The 24267-nt window shown below is 36.6% G+C and overlaps 1 protein-coding gene across 2 annotated transcripts in view; it reads left to right on the plus strand.

Moving 5' to 3' along the window:
• Positions 1-353: 353 nt before the first annotated feature.
• Positions 354-24267, plus strand: part of LOC121422204 (heparan sulfate glucosamine 3-O-sulfotransferase 1-like) — a 37007-nt gene continuing 13093 nt past the window's right edge. The window contains exons 1-2 of one of the 2 annotated variants that reach the window (XM_041617108.1): positions 354-487; positions 19461-19539. The gene's annotated coding sequence lies outside the window, so the exon portion shown is untranslated. Of the gene's footprint in view, positions 488-19250; positions 19540-24267 lie in introns of those variants that run through there. The other variant, XM_041617107.1, reaches the window with a different exon arrangement.

A 24267-nucleotide genomic window follows, 5' to 3' on the forward strand; every position in this document is an offset into this window, starting at 1 on the left:
AAAAATGCTACATATCCCACCCCAAAATTAAATCAATCTCAGGGGCTGCGGAACCGGGGGGCTGGGGGGGGGGCTTCAGCCCCCCCCCCACCTTTTTTCAAAATCGTGTACAAAAACGTAAAATTGACCATATGATTGTGATTTTTAGCATGGTCAGCCCCCCCCCCCCCCCCCCCCACTTTGAAAACCGTTCCGCGGCCCTGAATCTTGTTGGCCACTTCGATACAGCAAGGCGCTTGGCGTTTCTAGCTCCTCAGCTCCCCCTGTAAATCAATCAATAGTAAAGCTACACATGTCACTACGGTATATCGTATACAGCATTGCCGAGCTCGAGCACTGTCTTGTATACACTTGAGTCGAGTCCGCTGCGCTACAGTATACGGTACCACTGTTTGAGCCAATTGCCGGGATTTTGTTCTCTTGGAATCCGATCACGGTGCAATGTACTACATTTATCACAGCCTACCTCATGTTGAATTATACAAATGTAAGTAGATTTACCATGGAAGAAATAATACAATGATTTTGTTTCATGTGCAAGTGTAACTGTCGTTAGCCGTAAATTTCTTACTTCATCTTTTTCATCGATCGTAGACGTAGTCGTAGGTCTACCCGGCTATGTAGCGGGTACGGTACCGGCGATGGTCGCTACCCTCCCCGCTTCAGCCTAGCCAGGCCAGGATCGGCTCCTAAGGCTAAGCCGTCTGTTTCGAGGATTTTTTTTATTTCTCCTCACACAGACGGCTCGCTATCGTGCAGCCACTAGGTCTAGGGGGTTAACAATGCAAAATCCTAGCCATGAGAAGTTGAGGACTCCCCGACAAAGGCCAGCAAAATCCCCACAATGCCAGGGCTCATCGATTTTTGTCTCTAGATCTACTGTCTACTGACTCTAGAGTCTAGGCCCTAGGCCTATTTCATAAAATAATACCGGTAGGTATAGGCCTAGATCTAAAATTAAAAAATGTACCAAAATAAAGATTATTCTGTTTTGGCCTGAAATGCACCAAAACTGGGAAAATTAAACTTAAAAATAAAAGTGGAAAAAACAGTGACTTAGGCCTACTTCGGCTGTCGCGCAACTTCACTTCCTTGTTATTGACGATCCGAACTTGCATTGAGTCCCTGTACAGATCGAGCTAGAATTTTGGTCTCTGTATTTGGTGAGTGGAACCAAAGGAGTTCAGCGGAACCAGCATAACAGAGACCGAAGCTTTTGGTCTACATGGAGCCAGGGATTGCGTAAAAAATTGCTTAACGCGAAAAAACCTGAAACTTTCACCCCCAAGATTTCTACTTCTGAAAAATCTAGCCCTAAATCATATTGTAACTTGTAAGCATGGTTAGGATACAAGTTTATCTTAGACATTTCTACAATACCGATTTCACTTTTACACAAGAATCCATTTTTTTTTAAAAAAGAGAAAAATATTATGAAAAGACGGTGGTGGAAACTTGCTCGATGTTTACGCCACGACCTAGTTTCTTACTGTTCTTCGCCAACGTTAGTGTCTGTAACGTTGGCGAAGAACCATAGTCAATACATGTAAGAGGACTGGTCAAGAGAAAGAGAGAGATTTAATTTTTTATTTTATATGTCCACAATAATGACCAACTTCAATTTACAATCCAGTTTCATGTGATATGATGTCTCGTGTGTGAGATGCCTCGTTCTAACACTACAATGTACAGTTACAATGTAGCATCCATACTCTCATAAATCATAAACGATTATTACGACAGTGGATTGTAAAGTTACTCATAAAAAGCTTCGGTCTCTGTTATGTTGGTTGTTCTGCTGAACTCCGTTGGCTCCACTCACCAATTACAGAGACTGAAGTTCTAACTTGATCTGTACCTGTAATGACTCTATGGACATTTGTTTAATGTACATGTATTAAGTTCGGATAAACCAGGGAAGTGCAGTTGTGCGACAGCCTAAGTATCGTCACTGTTTATTTGTCCTTTTAAAGTTTTTTTTCCGTTTTGATGCATTTCAGTCCAAAATGGAATAATCTATTTTGGTCCTGTTCTTTTTATATTTTTTTTAAATGAAAAAAAGACAAAAATCGGTCGGTGTCGGGGGGATTTTGCATCGTTAACCCCCTAATGGCGGCTGCATGATCGTGAGCCGTCTGTGTACAAGGAGAAATAAACAAAATTGAAATGTTAAAAAAACTTCTCGAAACAGACTGTTGCCAGCTGTCTACTCCTAATGCTAAGGACCACCAGCACCAAAAAACATTTTCCAAGCGACAGATCTAGATCGAAACAATATGATGATGGTGATGATGATGGTGATGATGATGATGATGGTTATGGTGATGATGATGGTGATGGTGATGATGATGATTGATGATGATGATGATGATGATGATGATTGATGATGATGATGATGATGATGATGGTGATGGTGATGATGATGATGATGATGAAAATGATGATAGAGTATACATGTAGTACACCATGTACATTGCACATCCATACTGTGGTCACTTTTCAACCTTAAAAAGGTTAAAGACAGTAGTTGCAGCAAACAATTTTTTTCAGGAGAAAGTCTTTAACATCAAGGTTAATTGCCACAATGTGTCTAGATCTGGTGTATTGAAATAAACTTATCTTTGTGAAATATCAAAATTTTTGCTAAAACCAATAATTGTGATGGTCACTAAACACAGAAAAGCCTATGTGGGACAGTGTATCAATATTTGATGGCATTCTGTGCTTATTTTGCTCATTACTCAGCAAATAATGCATTTTCTTCCAGAGCCACTGGGCACATATTTTTTATTCATACATACAAACACTTGGGTGGTAATTTTATTGGATTCTGTTCGAATTCATTTTGAGATTGTTACCAAAACTGGTATTTATCTTTAACAGTTATGTTAGACCAAAAGTTTCATTCTCTGTACATTGATTGTTCCGCTGAACTACGTTTGCTCCACTCACCAATACAGAGACTGATGTGTTGCAGGCCCGTACGTACAGACAACATACATGTATTAGGCTAATTAGCATTAATATCTAATCCAGCGGCAACCTGATTTTCAGATTTTTTTGTGCGTGAATAAATGACAAATTTTTGTTCAAAAATTTACATCCACTTTGACAAGAAAATATATAGACAATGTACCTAAGCTTAGTTAGACCGCTGTCAGAACAAATTGCTTTCAAATGATGATCAAAACATAGTCATCCTCCATCTACCAGATAGACCTCTCCTTCGTTCAGATTACCAGCGAGGCTTGTCACCTTACCCTACTCGTTATGGATCAACACTTTTTTGCCTCAACTTAGTAACCTCAACCATGGCATAATTTCCTTCAGCAAGAAATTGATCCACAATGTGCTGCACTCAATAATGATAGTAGATGCTTATATACAATGTAGTGCATAATATTCTACAGAATCTCTATGTGCTTTACAAAGGAGGTAAAGTCTAATACAGGTATACTTAGATTAAAATACATGTACATAAATATTAATTGAAAGATTAACAAAACATTGCAACATACCTATCCTAAACCAAATAATCTAACATGAGAACAAGTACGGTTTTAAAGATTTGAGAAAAGTGGAAGTACATATGATGGCCCTCAGATTATTAGGCAGTTTATTCCACAGTACAGGTGCTGCTAACTGAAAGGCACCATCACCAAAGTAAACGAACATGTTTTAGATGTTGGTACAGTTAATTAATTCTGGCTAGAAGAACGGAGATTCCTTTGTGGGATATATTCAGTAATCAGATTATATAGGTACATGTACAATGGGGACTTACTAACTAATGTTTTATGACATATCGCAACCCAGGTGAGGTAAATGAGTACCTGGCAGAAATTCATTCCTTGAAACGCAGCGTGCGTAAGAGCTGCACTGCTAAGGCCAGGGTAATTATGCTGCATATACTGTAGAGCGCTTAGACTTCTGACAAAGTATTAAGCGCTATAAGCAAGAATTATTCTGAATGTTTATGTATTAAAGAAAATTACACCAATGGTCCTTCGTCTGAAATCCAATCGACTGTCTTGATAGCTATCCCAGAGCTGCCAAGTAGTACTGATTTTTGTCTCACCTGCGAAGCAAAGTGAGACTATAGGCGCCGCTTTTCCGACGGCGGCGGCGGCGGCGGCGTCAACATCAAATCTTAACCTGAGGTTAAGTTTTTGAAATGACGTCATAACTTAGAAAATATATGGACCTAGTTAATAAAACTTGGCCATAAGGTTAATCAAGTATTACTGAACATCCTATTAGAGTTTCATGTCACATGACCAAGGTCAAAGGTCATTTAGGGTCAATGAACTTAGACCATGTTGGAGGAATCAGCATCGAAATCTTAACCTGAGGTTAAGTTTTTGAAATGTCATCATAACTTAGAAAATATATGGACCTAGTTCATGAAACTTGGACATAAGGTTAATAAAGTATCACTGAACATCCTGCATGAGTTTCACGTCACATGACCAAGGTCAAAGGTCATTTAGGGTCAATGAACTTTGGCCGAATTGGGGATATCTGTTGAATTCCCATCATAACTTTGAAAGTTTATGGATCTGATTCATGAAACTTGGACATAATAGTAATCAAGCATCGCTGAACATTTTGTGCAAGTTTCAGGTCTCATGATTAAGGTCAAAGGTCATTTAGGGTCAATGAACTTTGGCCGAATCGGGGGTATCTGTTGAATTACCATCATAACTTTGAAAGTTTATTGGTCTAGTTCATTAAACTTGGACATTAGAGTAATTAAGTATCACTGAACATCCTGTGCGCGTTTCAGGTCACATGACCAAGGTCAAAGGTCAATGAACTTTGGCCGAATTGGGTGTATCTGTTGAATTACCATCATAACTTTGAAAGTTTATGGATCTCATTCATGAAACTTGTACATAAGAGTAATCAAGTATCACTGAACATCCTGTGCGAGTTTCAGGTCACATGATCAAGGTCAAAGGTCATGTAAGGTCAATGAACTTTGGCCATGTTGGGTTTTTTGTTGAATAACCATCATATCTCTGTAAGTTAATGGGTCTAGTTCATAAAAAGTGGACATAAGAGTAACCATGTATCACTGAACATCTTGTGCGAGTTAGAGTAGTATTCAAAGTCAGCACTGCTGCTATATTGAACCGCGTGATGCAGGTGAGACGGCCAGAGGCATTCCACTTGTTAGTAGTTAGTACTGAAAAGTGAGAATACTGAGAGTTTCATGTAAAATACTGATTTCTAAAGTTTCAGTTGTATGTGAGGTCCTATGGTATTTTTTGAAATACTGATTTCCTCACCGAAATACTGATTTTCAGCTTCAAAAATACTGAAATGTTCCTTTTCAGGTTGGCAGCTCTGCTAACCAAGTATGAGTTTGTTGTGTTGGTGCAAGAATGCCCTTAACACCAAACTTTGCGCAAAACCCTAGTTTTAGCAGCATGCATATGGGCATTGCCTAAGGGTTTTCTGCACCGATAGTGTGAAAAAGTTTTGCTAAGGGCGTTCTTGCACCGACACAAGTCATACATGTACATGTAGATATACAGTGTAATGTAGAATGTTCAATCTTTATACAGTCGTTTTGGAGCAGATGTATCACTCAAACATTTTTCTTATTGATACATGTATGATTTGTTAAATTATTGTCTTCATTTTCCAAATCATAATGTAAATCACTTCTTTCATTGAAGCACTATATAGCATTTTTAGAACGGACAATACTTTCTGAAATTGGAACTTTGGTGACGACTTCTGGATGGTAAATTTGTAGGGGACTGTGCTTGTCATACATGTAGCCTAGGGGAGAGGTAGTTGAGAGGTCTTTAAATAGTCAACTCTCAACCGTGAAAGTGAATCTGTTGTGTTTAATATTCTCAGGCGTCTTGGCCTTCCTTCAGTTCCTATATATATACAGTTGTTGATAAAGATCTGCAAGCTTGGTCTGGTCTGGTCCAGTATTGGCTAGTTGTACTATACACTTGAAATAGGATTGTGTGCAAAGTACTATTGATGAAAATAGCCTACTGTGAATCAGAAAATATATGAACTTTCATTCATGAAGGCTAGATATTTGGCTTTTGAATTTCAACAGTATTTTCAATACTGGGTCTCTCATACACTGTACTGTATGTACATGTATGGGTCCAGTACATGTTAAGTAAACTACTGGTATTTTCTTTGCTTTGGATAATAGAATCCATGCGCTACTTAAGTTGAGCACATCTGTATGGACTGTCATGTACACGTATGTGTGAAAGGTTGTCAACTTTTGCATATAATACATTTTTGCTTAGTTTGCATTCACATTGCACTTTGAACTTCAAAAGTCTTTATATCACTCAGTAAACCCACTTTTTTTTTAAGTGAAAGGAAGTTAGGCTGACAGCGAGAAAACTTTGCAGAAATACACATACATGTATGAATTCAGATTTTGAATGATACAAAATTTGTTTGTTTGGAAATTGCCCCTTGGCTTTGAAAATAATTAGAAAGTACAGTACCAATTTTAAAACAGCACTACCCTTTTTGGCGGTCGACCTTTATGACGCACGAGCGATGACCGACCACATGTAGGCCTGCTTGATTTTCTTGACCCAAAGGTCTACATGTACATGTATTCTAGGGTTGGTCTTTGAGCCAAATGTCTCTGTCCATAACAGATGCAAGGACATCCTACAACACCTTATAGTATAGGCCTTCTGTATGCTAGCCTTTTGACAAGGCCTTGTGACTTTGCCATACATACAGTTCATCAAGTGGTAGGCCTACATGTAGCTGAATCAAGACTAGCGGTGAATGCGAGATTGAGTGACTCGTTTACCCAGGTTTGATCAATTACACTGTACATGTTTTCTTAAAGATAAATTCCAGTATTGGTGACGGTCTCAAAATGACTTTTTACAGAATCTAATATAATGACCACCCAAGTGTCTGATTGTATGAATAAAAAATGTGCCAAAGGATTCTGGAAGAAACTGTGTAATTGATGAGAAATAAGCGCGGATTCGGTCACTTCCGTTGGGTCTGATCTTTATTCCAGCAATAATAATACGCTGTCCCACGTGTGCCTATTTGTGTTGGTGATCTCCAGTGTGAAAATTTTTCAGCGTAGATTTCACAAAATTGAGTTTATGTAACTTTACCAGATCTAGATCCTCGATGATATACTGACAATTAAGCCTGGTTTTACAGACTTTCTCATGAAATCAGTGTTCACTGCAACTACTGGCATTTCTCTTTAAGACTAGTCGCTCAGTTTCTGAAATACGCGCTATACCAGACACGGGGTCTAGGCTGATGTGTGTAGGAATATACTGTATAAAACAAGTATCAGGAAAATGGAATCTCCCTTTCTACAGGATACATGTATGTCCTCACGAGGTTAGACATACAAACAGTTGGCTTGTTTCCCCCTTCTTTTGATCGGTTAATAATAATAATAATGGTGGCTACTTATATAGCGCACAGGTCCACTTTTCGGTGCTCATGACGCTTTAAAAAGGCACTGCTATTATTATATTATTATGTCTTTTTCGTGGATTCAAAGAAGAACCCTTCCAAGTTTGCTTGCCAATCATGCCATTGCTATTTACATGTAATAATCAAATATGTATATGTACATGTACAGGGCAGTGATAATTGATATTTACTGTAAATTATTGGAGTAAAATGTACATGTAAGTATTCAAATAATTTCTTCTTGAGATTTCATTTACAGAGTACAGTACCAAAAAACTTAAATGTGACACCAGTGTCTTTTCAAACTTGTTTCACCTTTGTCAAGTGCAATACATGTTGATCTACTTTTTGTCATGAAAAATAAAGGGTAAATCAGCCGTATACATCCTGATTTGTGTTATGTTCTTATACACTGTATATGTATTTTATACCACATTTTTATCTACTTTCTTAATCCAGTTTTTAGTGGAAAGTTCCTGGAAACCAGTTTGACCGGTAATGAGAATGCTTTATACATGTAGAAGCGGTATTGGAAGACCGCTTTTCCTCGTTAAACTGGTTTAAGCGCACATAGGTGAGGAGAGTTGGACACAACTGGTCTTTGAGAAGCAATCTTTACCTGGTTGGGTGTGCTGCTCAGTACACTTTGTGTGTAGAATAGTAATTAATAAGGGCTGAATAAAAACGTTAAAAATGCTGTTTAAACTACCATTTAATTTATAGAGTACGTTATCCAGTGTAAACATTTCCTATTTTGCAACCGTTTGACCGTTTGGAGAACAAAAAACCTTCCAAAATATTGCTTAACATTTCACATCTTTACATCATGGAATGCCCATCTATTTTTCATCCTTGATATTGTTATGATTTAGTTTAGAAATGTCATGAAAATGAAGAATATTCCCTTCTTTCTTGACTCTGAAGTATCATTTTAAGTTGATGTCAAACTCAGTCAACCTGCATGAAAGTCATATGGGACTACATGTACATGTATACATGTAGACCATCTCAATGCAACCTTTCAAGACAGGGAGGGGGGCTTGCTCCATAGGTTGTGTTATAACGCAGTGATCTTCAATTTATTTTCCAATACAAACCACACTGAAGTTTTTCCTAGCACCTTCTCCTTGCCCTTCCTGATTGATCAGGACTTATTATAGAGATTTCCTGAAGGAATTGCGGATAAAGTGCTGATTTTCTGTTTTTGGTTTTTCTTGATTTGAACTTGTCTGTCCTCATTTACCTCGTAGGAAGGGTTTGGGAATTAACTCAAATTTATTGCTGACCTGTGGAAACTAACCAGGGTGCAAGATAGAGCAAGGGCGAAAGAAGAAGAGAGAGACGGGGTGACAGAATTCCCATTTCTACAGTTATGATTATTGCTCTGTACTCTATTGAAATTCAGCAGTTGGAATCTTGTTTTAGTGTGCTGTAGAGGGTGCACAGCACACTTCTTACTGCATCTGTATGAGAAAACAGTGTCTGGCATACAACAGCTCATGTTGATAAATTGAGTTTCTCTCTGTATAGCCATGGAGGTAGAAAGAGGTATAGCCAAGAATCTTGGGAGCCTGTTATGTTTTTCAAAGGATAGGCCTATCTACATGTACTTGATAGTATGATATCTAATTATTGTCATACATGTACATGTATGAATGCAACAGATGCCACTGTCGTGGCTTAATGATACGTGAGTTGGACCTTGTGCCACAACAGCACGACACAACGTCCTTGTAGTTGTACACCTGCAAGTGAAGTATGTCGGATCCATGAAGCTAGGAAGTGGGAGGCTACTGGGGCCCTTAACACAAAGCTTAGCAGTGATCGTAGAACATTTTTTCTATGATTGATTCCATTGACTACAATGTACAATCAATCGTAAGAATCAAGCATACGATTAATCGCTAACCTTTGTGTTACGGGACCCTGATGAAGTTTATGAACTGAACATGTACATGTACGTGTATGTGTAGGAAATTTGGAGAGAGAGGGCAAGTCCTGACAAAAACAGATACATGTAGGGCTTACATGTAGTCTGCTGTGCAAACCCTTCACTCGAGTTTAGGGTCTGACTGTACAGCCTAAAGTACACATGCCTTGTTTACTGTAGGCCCTCTTGCTTTGTATACATGTGCTAGTCTTTGCATGGAGACACACTTGTTGATCAAAGTTTTGATCAGGGTCTATGGCAGTCTGCCTGCAGACTAGTCTCCCCTATCATCAGGAGATATCAAATTAGTTGCAACTCCACCAAAGCTGCATACTCTTTTGACTGAATCATCTGTGATGATACATGTATTTTATTTTTTATCTTGACATGAGGATCAAAGTGTCAGCTTTTATTTAAAATTTGTGTCTTTTGATGTTTTATTATCTCATAGTCAGTTGTATGTTTGTCACATGAGAGAAATGTTTCCTGTTTCTCACTGGATGGGATATCCTCCCCAAAATGAATAATGACTGACAATTTAAAAAAAGGCCAATTTGATATATAATGGAGATGACCTATAGCCTACTGCTCAACTACATGTATGCTCCCTTTTCATGAAGACTTGTTATATGCATGGTTTCCATAGCAATGTCATGTACTTGTATCAGCCAATCAAATTGAAAGATTTCAGTAGAGCTCTTTAAACTGTTACGCAAATTTGTATTATGACAAGTTTCATGAATGGGCTACTGGATTAACCCAGAGGATATTGGATTTGATTGCGATAAAACTATCAAAATACAATCACAAGCAGTCAAAGACTGAAATGTTTGACTATTTACATACTTTAATAGAATCATAACAATATAAAGTAAACATTATATTCAAGTACAATACAGATGAAAAGGAAATGTATCATAAGATAAATGCCAAAAGCCATTAAAGATAATTTCTACAAGGTGTCAATAATGAAGAAAACAGGGGAATGAAAGATTTAGGATGAAAGAGGAGAGAGGAGAGAAAATGATGAGAAAGGAAGCAAATAGAGATAAAGTCAAAAGAAAAGGAAAGCAAGTATTAAAAGAGATTGAAACTGGAAAGAGAATAAGAGGCAACCTTTAACAGAAACTCATGATACAATACAAGACAGTTAACAATGGTCACTCAAGAAAAAAAAACAATGTACCTGTATGTAAAGCTATGTAGTAATTGAAGCAAGCACAAAAAGGGAAAGTAGAGATGAGGATACAGGGTCCCTGGAAACTGACAAATATTTTAATGTTGTCATTGTCATACAGGCCAACAGATATTGTAGATGGTTCTTGTACCTTATATTATTGAGATAAGATTAGCCTTTATGATAGTATGTAGTGAGATACTGTACCTCTAAGGTTCCATCATTGATCAGTATGACTAAACTGAGTATTTAATAGTGTAGAGAACGATGTACATGTACCTGTACTGTAGAGAAGAAAGGGAAGTGACCCTTTGCCTCAAACAGGCTTGCTGCTGACAGCTTTGATTTGTGCTAAACCTTTTGATCAGGCCTGTTTCCACAACATCAAGCAAAGTGATGTAATTTCAGGCGAACCTCCTGATTTCCCAATACTGAAAATGAATATTGAAGTTATATTTACACTTTATCTTATTTATTGGGATAGTCTACATGTACAGTATTGGTGTTTCAATGGTCATGAAATATGAAAGCAATCACTGTTTGAAAAAAAAGTACTGATACAACATTCCAGACATGTTCCTTCCTTTTTTTATTTCAAGCAGGAATGTAAAATATTAGACCCTAATCAAATGTGGCATTCACCTTGAGCGTCTTTAATTTGAGGGGGTTTTAGAATTTTCAAAATAGGTTGATGTCCGGCAATTTAATTCTCATTTCCCTGCAGTGGAGGTGGGGATTTAGTAAAGACCGCCACCTAATGGATTAATGTCATTGGTTAGCAGGTCGAACGTGTTTGGTTTTAATATGTAATGTCTGTTCTATGACTGCTACATATTAAAAAGTGCGTAGTTTAAAGAGAAATTCCAGTAGTTGCAGTAAACACTGATTTCATGAGAAAGTCTGTAAAACAAGGCTTAATTGTCAGTATATTATCGAGGATCTAGATCTGGTACAGTTACATAAACTGAACTTTGTAAAATCTTGAAATCTACGCTGAAAAATGTTCACAACGAAGATCCCCAACACAGATAAGCGCACGTGGGACAATGTGTAATTATTGCTTAGGGCGTCGGGCCCGACGCCCTACCCGATTCCTGTGCTTATTTGCTGATTTCTCAGCAATTACACAATTTCTTCCAGAATTCTTTGGCACATGCGTTTTATTTATACAAACAGACACTTTGGTTGTCATTTTATTGGATTCTGTACGAACTCATTTTGATATCGTTACCAAAACTAGCATTTACCTTTAATTTGGAAAGTGTGGGGCACTGTCTTGGTGGTCACATCCTGCATGTACATACAGTATATGCAGCCATTATAATTTTAGGAGCAATTTACAGTTTTATTTTATCAGGTACATAAATGTACAGGGTATGACTTATGAGTACCAGGTGCGCCAGAACACTTTCAGTTTTGGGGGGGCAAAATCCCGAAGGGGGCACAATATGTTTGACAGCGTGAGATACTGAAGCGATCGAGCGGGAGAGGGTGTGGCAACCCCACGGCAAGGATTTTGTGTAAAAATGGAGTATAAAAGTTTCGTTTCTAAGAGCATTCAAAAATACATTTCTTGAGAATTGAACATAGAATTCACTACGAAAACTATACTCATAATTTATGAGAACCTATGAAATCTACATGCAAAACGGTCGAACCGGAATGTGGTTTTTGTGTCTGATCAATTAAAGGGATGGTCCAGGCTGAAAATATTTATATCTTAATACAAACATGTAGAGTAGAATTCAATGAACAAATTGCCGAAAATTTCATCAAAATCGGACAATAAATAATAATGTTATTGAAGTTGAAAGTTTAGCATTATTTTGTGAAAACAGTCGTCATGAATATTCATTAGGTGGGCTGATGATGTCACATCTCCACTTCCCGTTTTCTTATATTATTACATAAAATCATATTTTTTTCATTATTTCATACTTGTGTGAATAATAATATCCCCCTTATAATGAAATAAGTTGCAGCAATAAATATCTAATATCAGTTGTCAATCCAATTTTTCTAGTTCTCTAATTTCATATGATAAAATACAAAAGAACAAGTGGAGATGTGACATCATCAGCCCACCTAATGAATATTCATGATGACTATTTTCACAAAAGACAAAATATTGCTAAACTTTGAAATTCAATAACTTTGTTATTTGTTATTCAATTTTGATGAGATTTTCAGCATTTTGCTCAGTTAACTCTACTCCATGTATCAAAAAATTAAATTTAAATTACATATTACGCTTATATTGACTCAAAATACCAGAAATTACATTTTTCATGCAATATCCTTTCAGAAATATTTATTTATGTACATTTACATACACGGACGACACGAGAGAGCACAATCATCATAAGTTTTTAAGTAATTCCTGTCAGAACAAGGAGTGTATTAAGCAGGAGAAGCGTAACAACAGAAGCAAAAGAAATTCTAATGAATGTATTTTCAGATTTAAAATGTTATACTGTTCTGATGTGGCAGATGTCGATAAGCACTTAAATCCCCATTCTATGCAAAGGTCATGTAAGGCCAATGAACTTTGGCCATGTTGGGTTTTTTGTTGAATAACCATCATATCTCTGTAAGTTTATTGGTCTAGTTCATAAAAAGTGGACGTAAGAGTAACCATGTATCACTGAACATCTTGTGCGAGTTAGAGTAGTTTTCAAAGTCAGCACTGGTGCTATATTGAACCGCGTGATGCAGGTGAGACGGCCAGAGGCATTCCACTTGTTCTACTTTTAGGGGGCGCATGGGGGGGGGGCAAAATCTCCTTGTTAGGGGGAATTGTTGCCCCAAGCATGCATTTTTAGGGGAATTTTTTCGTAACCTGTTGATTCTTCCAATATTTTTTAAATCTTTAATCCATTGAAAATCTTGTCACTCTGACCTTGTTTAATATATTATCTGAATAATCAATTTTCCCTTTTTGCTAGGATCTCAAAATTGCTGTTAAATAGATCGGCTCTTTTATTTTCCCTTATGGTGTACTGTACATGCAAATGTTCAAATTATTGCACTCAGGGGGTCTAGGATTTTCCAAAAGGGGGGTACAATTAAATTTTACCCCAAAAAAGAGAAAAAAAAGGTTTTCATTATTAACCCCAAAGTTAAGGTCATTTCGTCCACGCAAAATTTGACAAGCACAAAAAAAAACGAAAAAAGCTCCTCACTTTCAAAAAGGGGGGGGCACACTTGTGATAGAATGGCATATTTACATTACAAATTTTTGTTATGCCTCTCAAAAGCGGGAGGCACAGTGATGGCACTGTACACTGTACATATGAGTAATCAGTGCTGTGATGTACATGTATACATTACTCCCCTGATGAGGTTATGGCAGGCATCAATTGCCCTGCATTCCAGGTTGTATGATACGTGTATTCTTAAGTTGGATGTGCTTTTAAATCAATGCACATTTTTCCCTTCTCTCAGACCATGTTCATGTTAAAGGGGTACTCGAAGCTAACATAACATGATTTAAAGTACTGCTTTAAAAGTTACTCTGAAAATTCCATTAAAATCAGGCAAGGAGTATTAAACAAAGATATGACATTTTAAAAGATTTGCATTATTTTGGAGTAACAGTTCTATGCATGTCTGCATGAATGTTCTTTGAGCAAACTGATGATGTCGTATCCCACCCCGTTCTTTTGTATTTTTTTACATGAAATTTTGTTTTAAGGGAGACATCATACACACATTATATGAAAATATGAAATAATTATGATTTCATGTTTAACATTTTAAAGACCCTGACTGGTGTAAAAACAATCATATATTAAAAGAAAGGCAATGATTCATACAATACAAATATACCAAAAATATTCTATACATCTCCTTCCATTTTTTAGAAATATTAGATAAAAATCAAAGAAACTGCTACTCCAAAGTACGCTTCGATTGAGCACCCCACGTCGCCTGGAAAGGATGACGTCATGTTGTGTCTGGAGGGTTGCGATTCCATAGGTTTGTGTACAAAAGCATTGGGTATTTTCTTCCATATATTATGAATCCATTTTTTTTTTCGTTTTCAGATGAAAATGGCACTCACAATTATTCACTGTTGAAATTGATGGAAACCTACAACTATTCACTGCCTTTGTGATTCTTTGTTTGGCTCTTATTGGGCCTAAATTGCTATACAGGAAAAGTTGGGATACATAATCTGAATGCAGATAGATTTGAAATCTACGCCAAATAAGCAGGAAATAAAATATGGCAAAAACTAGTTCAAAACTGTAGATTTCATAATTTAAGCATGTAGGAAAAAATATATGTGATATCACTCTGTGATGGAAGTGATGAAAATGAAATGCGTAATCTGGAAAGCAAAAAAATAACCCAGTTTTTCTGTGTACAAACCTATGGAATCGCGACGCTTCTTACACAACGTGACGTCACGGTCTCGAGGCATTTGAAAAGCACAATAAAACCTTTTTTCTAAGCCGGGTTCGAAGCCCGATAATTGGAATATTCTTAAGCAAAATACTCAGCTGGGAAGGGTGAAAATGAATAAAGCTCACAATGCTGTATTTAGTAGCTTATAAGCTTTCGATTGGTATGTAAGTTGTCAATTTCATTTTTGGGTCCGGTCTGGGTCTTTAAGGAAAGGGGAAGTGGGGATGTAACGTGTCTGTGTGTGTGTACATCAATCAAAATATATTGATTAAAAATATTTAAAAACAATAACTGAAAATATGATACTGCACATGTATGGTATGATGATTTGGAAGCACTTTGGTACATAATGATAACATATATACACTGTAAAGTCAAACATGATTACATCAATTGACAAAAGGAAACTCTTCATAAGAAAATTGAAATACGGTATTAAAATCCATCTGCTTCTCAAATGTTTGCGTATCTCCTCAGGTAGTCGTTTAGAGCATGCCATGAAACAGTCTTGTTATCAGATTAATGTTGACGACTAATTGAATTAGTGGAATAGGATGGTTGTTTCAGTCATGTCACCAGGGAACCTTGGCCAATTTATCAATGTTTTCCTTCCTTTCCCCTGTCATGGTGCATGTCTGGGATTGTGATGTAAAGTCAGTGTATCTGACTGGTGTGGTAAGGGTGCTTCCATATTATTAAAATCTTTGCAAATTTAGATGGAGGAAATGACCATTGCAAGGTACGTGTACAATGTGAAATAGTTCTGGTGACCGTTTCATCAACATTTTTGTCTGACAAGTTGTCAGATCTGACATCTTTCCTTGATTCTGATTGGCTGAGAGGCACTCTTACTATAAATTGTCGGATAAAATGGTACTTGTCGGATAAAACGTCCGACAAGTCCTTTCATGAAACGCTCCCCAGATTGTTTGATTTATAACAGTACATGAAGATGCAAAGTCTCTTTCTCAAATGAACAAAGAGCCTTTTTTATTGAAAAAAACTCGTGATTACCAACAGAAAAATAAAATCATGGACCCTACCTCAAGTCCATGATAAAACAAAGTTACTGTTACATGATGTACATGAGCTTATTTTGAATGAATGAATTCATAATGAAATTGGCTTTAAAAGGTAAAATAACAAAATGCTTAATATCTTGACCAGACTTCAATGCAGTATATACTTTTAATAAGCTTTTAACTGGTCTATATTTAAATGCAAATGTATTGATTCAAAAGTTTTCTTTTTATGAAAGGAAATTTCCTACAAAAGATTTAATTATTACTAGAATTTAATTCGTCATGCGGACGAATTAGGTGGTCTGTCATGATTTTTCATTCAGAGTCGGCTAATGTATAAAATGAATAATTTAGATATGATTGATAATCTTGATTCTAGACATCCTAAGAATAAATTTTGACCATTGCTCAATGTGATTATTAATGTTTCCCATAGACTTTACACGTAAGCAATTTTGAGAATTACAATTCCAATATTGCAAGTGAAAAACGGGCATGATCCCGGCATCTGATCAAAAAGTGGAGGGCACATTACCGAAAGCCCAGAATCTCAGCTATAACATATTAAAAGCTCCGGCAAAACTGACAAGAAGAAATGGAGATATGGCTCACGAAATAGAGGAATGTCGAATCTAGTTTTGAGAAAAAGTCATGTCCCATAGAGATTACACACAAAATACATGTGATATGAAAAAAACAATTATAATCTGTTTTATCTTGCTAAATTTTAACTTTCATACCTTTTAATTATCATAAAGGATCATGTAAGAGGTGGCAAAAAGAAAGAAAAAATGAAAAAAAAAATCATCTTTTCTACCCCAGGAATCGAACCTCCGCCCTCGAGAAAGCAAGTCAAATGCGTTATCCATTGAGCCACGATATTCCCCATAGAGATTACACGTAAGCAATTTTGAAAATTACAATTCCAATTTTGCAAGTGAAATACGGGCATGATCCCGGCATCTGATCAAAAAATGAAAGGCACACTTCCGATAGCCCAGAATCTCAGCTACAACATGTTAAAAGCTCAAGGAAAGCTGACAAGAAAAAATGGAGATATGGCTCACGAAATAGAGGAATGTCGAATCTAGTTTTGGGAAAAAGTCATGTCCCATAGAGATTACACGCAAAATGAGGACAAATGACATGCCTCTTTTCATCGCTGTTTTACGCAATGATGCGTTTCTCAAAACGAATATTCATCTTACTGAGGAGAAAGAGTACATTATAAACTACAACATATTGAAATTTGGGCGAAAAATGATCTATATTCGAGAAGTTACAGCCAAATTTGCATAAATTTGATGACGTCATTTTTGAAAAAATGAAATTTTTAGTTTGGGCGCCATTTTGATGACGTCACGATATAATTTAGGGACAATGGTGACATGAAATCGAATCTACAGCTAATACTCTATCGATATATGAAAAAAAAGTTGGGGGTCAACGGACTTTTTAAAGAGCTACAGTGAATTTACAATAGGCATGTTTTTGCCCATATATGGCCTATAGTGAGAGCTCGCGCGCACACGTGCTGCAAACTTTAATGGGTGTTAATTTCCATATTAATGGTTGTAGAAGGTTGATCAAGGTATCAAATTGCTCAGAATTTTATTAGCAATGCAATGATATTAAAAGAAACGGTTTTTCTGCGTTGCGTTAAGGTGTAACGCGCGGAAACGCGCGCGCATACGTGCGCGCGCGCAAATTTTCGAAATGCTTAAAATGACCTGAAACGTACCCAAAAAATTTTATAGGTCATTTGGACGATTTTTTTACCTTTGACGCGCGCGTACGCGCGCGTCATGACCTCTACATGACCTTTGATGACATTGACAGTTGACCCTTGACATGAAGTTAATGTCATGTCAATATTGTTAATTTTTGACAATTGATAATGAAGATATGATCAAATGAAGAATTTTACAAAATGGCGCGTAGATGACGTCATCATGACCATATGACCTTGAAAAGCTTATTTTGCCGTCTCTATGATAGATTCTATATATGACGAAAAAATCAGCAAAATTGATTCAGCCAATTTTGAGAAAAGTTGGCGACAAAAAATAGGTACTATGAATAAAGAAATAAAGAAAATTCTGACGAAATCAATAGGTGATCTGTCGTAGACAGACCACCTAAAAAGTGACATGAAAATAGGTAGATTGAGTGCTATATACATGTATGTAACATGTATTATTAGTGCAGGCATGCCAACTTAACTTTTGTTCAGAGTTGTCTCCATTATGAAGATTTTAATTCATATTTGGCATCACTATTGCCAGACAATAAAACCACACCAAAAGCACTGAGAAAATACTTCTTTTTTTCTTTCTCTTTTTGTGGTCTGAAGAGGATAAAGAGAAGAACCTTTTTCAGTATCAGATTGACTCACTGCGGGCCAGAGGAAACCCTTTGGAAAAACCACATTCCGTTCTCTGACAAAATCAGAAATAACACCTGCGTCTTTCTATAAATGCCAAGGAAAATGTAAAGATCAGAATTGCCAAATATTGACAAAAAGAATCTTCTTCAAAAAGGAAATTGGAGAGTGTGGCTGTTGTGTTGCGGATGGCATTATTCACACGTCAAAGTCAAACTTCAAGTGTAAGGCCCTATCATAGGCTACATGCAGAAGTTTACTTGTCGGCTTTGTCCCCCGACTTTTCTTGTGACTTTGAAACATAATTTACTCAAAAGTAAGTCCATTTTCCTTTTTAATAGCCAACTACATGTACATGTACTTGGGCTAAAAGTACAAATTACAAGTAACTTTTTAAATCATGGAATTACAAAGTTTTGCACACTGTTAATTCATGTGCTATGAACAAAGCTTCTTAAGTTCCCTGATCAGGGATTGAAAATTAGTGAAAGTGATTTTTTTGCCAAATATAATTACTAATCCCTCAAACCCTTCAAAATTTCAGTCATACAAAACATGCTACAGATTATCTTTAATAAATGTCAATTATAAAAGGTACCTATAAAAAAGAGTAGTTGCAGCAAAAAAGGAAACATTTTAAAATCAAGGTTAAACGTTACCATATTATCATACATGTAGATCTAGTTCTAGTACATTGAAATAAACTTTAATATATTTGTAAAATCTTGAAATCTAATCTGAAAACAGATAATTCTGATGATCACTAACACAAAAAGGCATATGTGGGACAGTATTATTATTTGGAAAAAAATACCCAACAAATAATGGAATTCCTTGCCTATTTTGCTTAATTCTTAGCAATTAACCTTTTTTCCAGAGCAGTCTGGATTCATTTTATTGAATTCTGTTTGAACTCATTTTGAGATTCAGGGAGGCTCTTCTTATTCAAGATCTCTTGGATATAAAGCCTACATGTATTTCATTTCCTTGTGTTTGTATACATGTAGGTACAGTATAGTCTAACATCTGAAACTGAAATACTCTTCTCTATAGTGTCACTGTCAGTGAATTCCCTTTTCCATGTAGGTTCACTTCCTATACTGTAGAGTGTTGACATATGTGGAAGTACATCAAGTGAGTTCCTGTCCTCATCCCACCATGTACAGTAAGTAGTTAATTTTAAACAAGACAGAAACCACAGTTTTAATATTTAAAGGGAAAAGTCCTTCATAACAAAAAGAGAACAATCAAACAGGTATACGTGCGACATGCAAATTTTTTTATCAAAATTGGATGAAAAATGACATTATAATTTTGATTTACAAGTACTTAACAGAACATGTGACATGTTTGTGAACAAGACATTGATGTTCGAAAGGGAGAATTGATGTCACTCATTTATATTCATTTCATTTGTTAATATGCAATATTCAATATGTAGGTCTATGACATTAAGAATCATGACTCTTTGTCAAAGTGAATAGCAATGCAACAAAAGCAATTTCATTTATTTTTATTAAGGGTTGGGGACGCTACAAAGACATTCTTGATTTGCCAAGTTCTGTATGCAGCTACATGTACATGTAGGGCCTCAGTCTGCTTGTCCTGTTTGTAAATAAATCATGCCTTGATCTATTTTCCTTGTAATTATTTCAGGGAGGTGCCCACCTTTTACAAATATCAGCCACTCTTGCTACAAGCTACTTTAAATCCTGCTTTTAGGAAAGTATCAATTTGGGCTGCTCTTATGTACATGTATATCATTGCCCCGTTTTACAAATAGTTACACGTACGATTGATCTGATCGATACGATCAATCTCCAATATATGGAAATCCATCTATATCATAATTTTTTCTTTAGGAAATTTGCACAACGTCCTTTGAAAACAAAGAGAAGCACACTGAATTTGTAAGAAAACTATGAATGTATGAATCATATCTAAAAAATATTTTGAACAAACACGTATTTTATATGTTGACATTGCTGGCTTTCTGTTGTTGTGGTTGTTTGTATCAATCGTAATTTTTTTTTTTTTTTTTTTTTATTTACCCAGGGTAGTCTCTTCAGTATACAACTGCTTTGCAAGAGAGCCCTGTTAAATGTTAACAAACATATTACAATATCATACAATGTAAAAGAGTAAAACATTACATACAACATACAGTGAAAGCAACTATAAAAACCAGAGAGTTCTAATTAGACTCCTTTTACAGTCAGTTTGCCGTACCATTCCCACTGACCAATTCAGTTCAGCATTTAAATCCAAGTGATCCACGAAACACGACAAGGAACTGGTTCAAAAGTCCAACTCAGAGGTGGTTTCCAATATCAACTTGCTTCATGACCCAGTTTACATGTACATGTAAAGAGCTTGACCGTTAACTCATTTCGTACTCGAATAGGGTCATGCCTGTACAAAACTACTATGCATGTACATGTACATGTATGGGAATCAGGCATTTTTTTGGGGGGGGAGCCCGGGGAGGGGGGGCTACTTTTCATAATCTATTTCCTAATTTTAGCATTGTATGTGCGCCCTAATATTAAAGCCTGTGTATAGCTTTGGTAAAGGGTCAAAAATGTGATTGATAATCGAATATCATCTAATATGACAGTCTTTAACTGAAGCGTAGAGACCGTTAGATATTTTTCCAACTGCACTTCTCTGAGAAAATTTCAAATATTCAAATCTTGGATATATAGCGCCCTCTCTCGGCGATGCTTGTTTTAAATTAAAAAATGGGCATTCAAGCACTTATCTTGTAAATTTAGGGATTAGATATCCAAAAGTTACAGACAAAGAACATATCTTGAAAGTTTCAGCCCATTCCATGATTTGGAATAGGATTTAATTGAAAGACAAAAGCACACAGATATTTTAATTTGATCGGGTGACCCGATCAAGTTAAATTTCCATGTAAAATCGCAAAATTTATCCTGTAAAACACATTTTCATTTCATATCCTCCACATCATAACTGTTATAGGGCATATCCATTCATATTAGCTAGCAATGAATTGGAATAGTGATAGGTGCATTTTGGTGGATTTACCAAAACTATACACAAGCTTTAAGCTCAGTACATTTAAATGTAACAGGTTCCTTTACAATGTAGTTTTGATAGCACATCCTGTTGATTATATACTGTATGGCTTGATATTGTAGAGTTCTGCAAAGTCCAAATACTGTCTAGGAAGATCCCCTGTGTACCTTTCATATTGGACAATATTCCCTTCCTTCGCTGGCGAAGGTCGCCGGGGAAAAGGGCAGTATGAAAGGGGAAGAGAGATCCATGTGCTGATTTGACCTGGCCATACATGTATCTGTACTGTAGCATAATCAGGCGGTGCCCTTTGAAGCTGCTGATTAAAAAATGATCAGAAAGATTAGGGAATTTCTTGGCATGATTCAGGGAGGCTCTGGATATAAATTTGTGAGGATGAAGTGATGGTAGGGGAAGTATAAAGCCTGTAATTTCTACTGCTAACATACACATTATTTGAATATTGTGACTGGATTTGCTGTCGGAAAAACCCCCACAAATGTTTTATTAAAAATGAGATGTACACGTACCATCCCACTTTACTTGTACTGTTTATCATTGATAGAGTGTGACATGTTTTGAGTTTCAGTACATCCGGGATTCCATGTTGTTGCTAAGTAACAAGCAATTTGTTTGTTACCAAGATCATCTTGGTAAAAGCTTTCCCATGTTGACTTCAAAGCATTTGAAAAAAATATAATTAAAAAATACAGACATGAAATGTCATTCTGTGTCTAGGCCTAGTCAGCGTAGAAAATTATTTTTATTCTTTTTAATAGGGGCTTTCTTTTTTTTTACACATTGGGGGTGATTGCGGGATTGGGGGCTCTCTCTTTCATTATTAAGGGCTGCTTTTTAGGGATAACAAGCAATTATGCAGTAAAAACAATTCTTGTATCATTCTGCCATAGTTAGAATATTGATTTGTTATGATCTTGAATATTTTTTGTGACAGATCTTCAGGCAACTCTAGAAATAATGGTTGCCCCAAAGCATGCATTTTGGGGGATGTATTTCCTATGCTGGCCAACATATACATGTACATGTATGTATAGAGAAAGACGTTAATATTTCCCATGTTGTAGCCCAAAACTTGGATGATTCACTTTGAATGTTACATGTTTTTATAACGGAAAAACTCATGTGGGGGCTCAGAGTGAGTTTGCCCCCGAAATGCTTAAAAGAGCCCTAGATACTAGAAACTAAAAAGGGGCCCTTAAAAATTCCAATCCATTGCCATGTTTAAGCTTTGATATTACAAAATTAGATAGTAAGCTGTGAAATGAAGCCCCCCCCCAAAAAAAAAAATTGCCTGCTGTATAACTTTTTTTTAGCTCTTTAGAGACATTTGATAAGTGCTGAAAAAATATCATTAATTAGTATTCATCCTTCCATTTTATGCAGAATTCTCAGCCTATTGACATTAAACGTTCTGTGAAATTGAAATTATTTTGGAAGGGCTACATGGAGTAGTACTGCGTGTATCCAGCGTATTTACGCCTGTAATTGACAAAACAAGCATAATCCTAAAATGCGATAATGGTCCAGAACTTGTCCACATTGTCTTTCAGATTTAGGAAGCATGTGTATGTATAATAGGCCTACAGTATGGGGGTGTTTTTCTTTATAATACTGTACCACCTTTTGACGGAAAGCCTCTAGTGTAAATTGCCCCCTCATCTTGAATCCTGATATAGGCTTTTAAATCCATGTGATTACAGTCTGGTAATCCTGCTACACATAGTACACTTTGACAGGTGCAATGTCTGTCTGCTCACCAGGGTAGTTCAGACAGTTTGTGTTTATGTTTATTTTTTTGTTTTTTCTGTTTGAGGTACCCTATAGGGGAAGTTCACCCAGAAAAGTCTGTTTTAAAAATACTAGAAAAAAATAAGAGGGTTTGAGGAAAATCCATCAAAAGTTATTAAAATTTTAAGTTTTTTTTATTTGTGATGTCATATATGAGCAGGTGCCCCATATGTTGTTATGCAATGAAAGTGTAAATATTTCAGTTTTGAATGGTTTATGATGAGTAAACTTTTTTTTTCTTTCAGGAGTTTGTGTGAAATAACTTGTCTGTTGATATGCTGAAGAATGAATACAGTGAAGATGATTGGGAGGCCTGAGGGGTTTTCACAAAGATTTAATATGACTTATTAAAGGCCACCGCACACCTTACGACCCAACTGGTCGGCGACTGGCTAGTAACTGAGTGAGGGGAGATGAATCGCAAGGCAGTCATAAGCCTCGACACCGCACACTTTGTGATCCGATCTGCGACTCTCGCATGCGCTTTTTGCATTTTGGCATAGCATCTGAGAAATTGCGCGTACTACTGCGTATGCGTGTTGTTTATCATAATACGCGTTATGCAACTCTGCTGTCTGATTGGCTGGAGGTTGGATTGAGCTTGCGATCCAGTCATAAGGATTCGACATGTCAAATCCTTCCGATTTTCCTTGCGACTTGTCTCTGACCGGTCTGCGACGCTCAAGCTGACAAGAGCTGTGACATCACATCTCCCCTCACCCAGTCGCAAGCCAGTCGGCGACCGGTCGGGTCGTAAGGTGTGCGGTGGCCTTTAGAGTCGCACGTAAATGCCTAGTTTCCTGCAATATAAAAGGCATGACTGCATTGGTCAGATTTTGCCAAGAGGACGCACACTATTGCGTATTGATCAATAAGATTGTGCGTTGCATATCAGGTACTTTTCGACTCTATTAAAGAGAAATTCCAGTAGTTGCAGTAAACACTGATTTCATGAGAAAGTCTGAAAAACAAGGCTTAATTGTCAGTATATCATCGAGGATCTAGATCTGGTACAGTTACATTAACTGAACTTTGTGAA

This window comes from Lytechinus variegatus, chromosome 10 (assembly GCF_018143015.1).
Source record: "Lytechinus variegatus isolate NC3 chromosome 10, Lvar_3.0, whole genome shotgun sequence".
NCBI lineage: Eukaryota > Metazoa > Echinodermata > Echinoidea > Temnopleuroida > Toxopneustidae > Lytechinus > Lytechinus variegatus.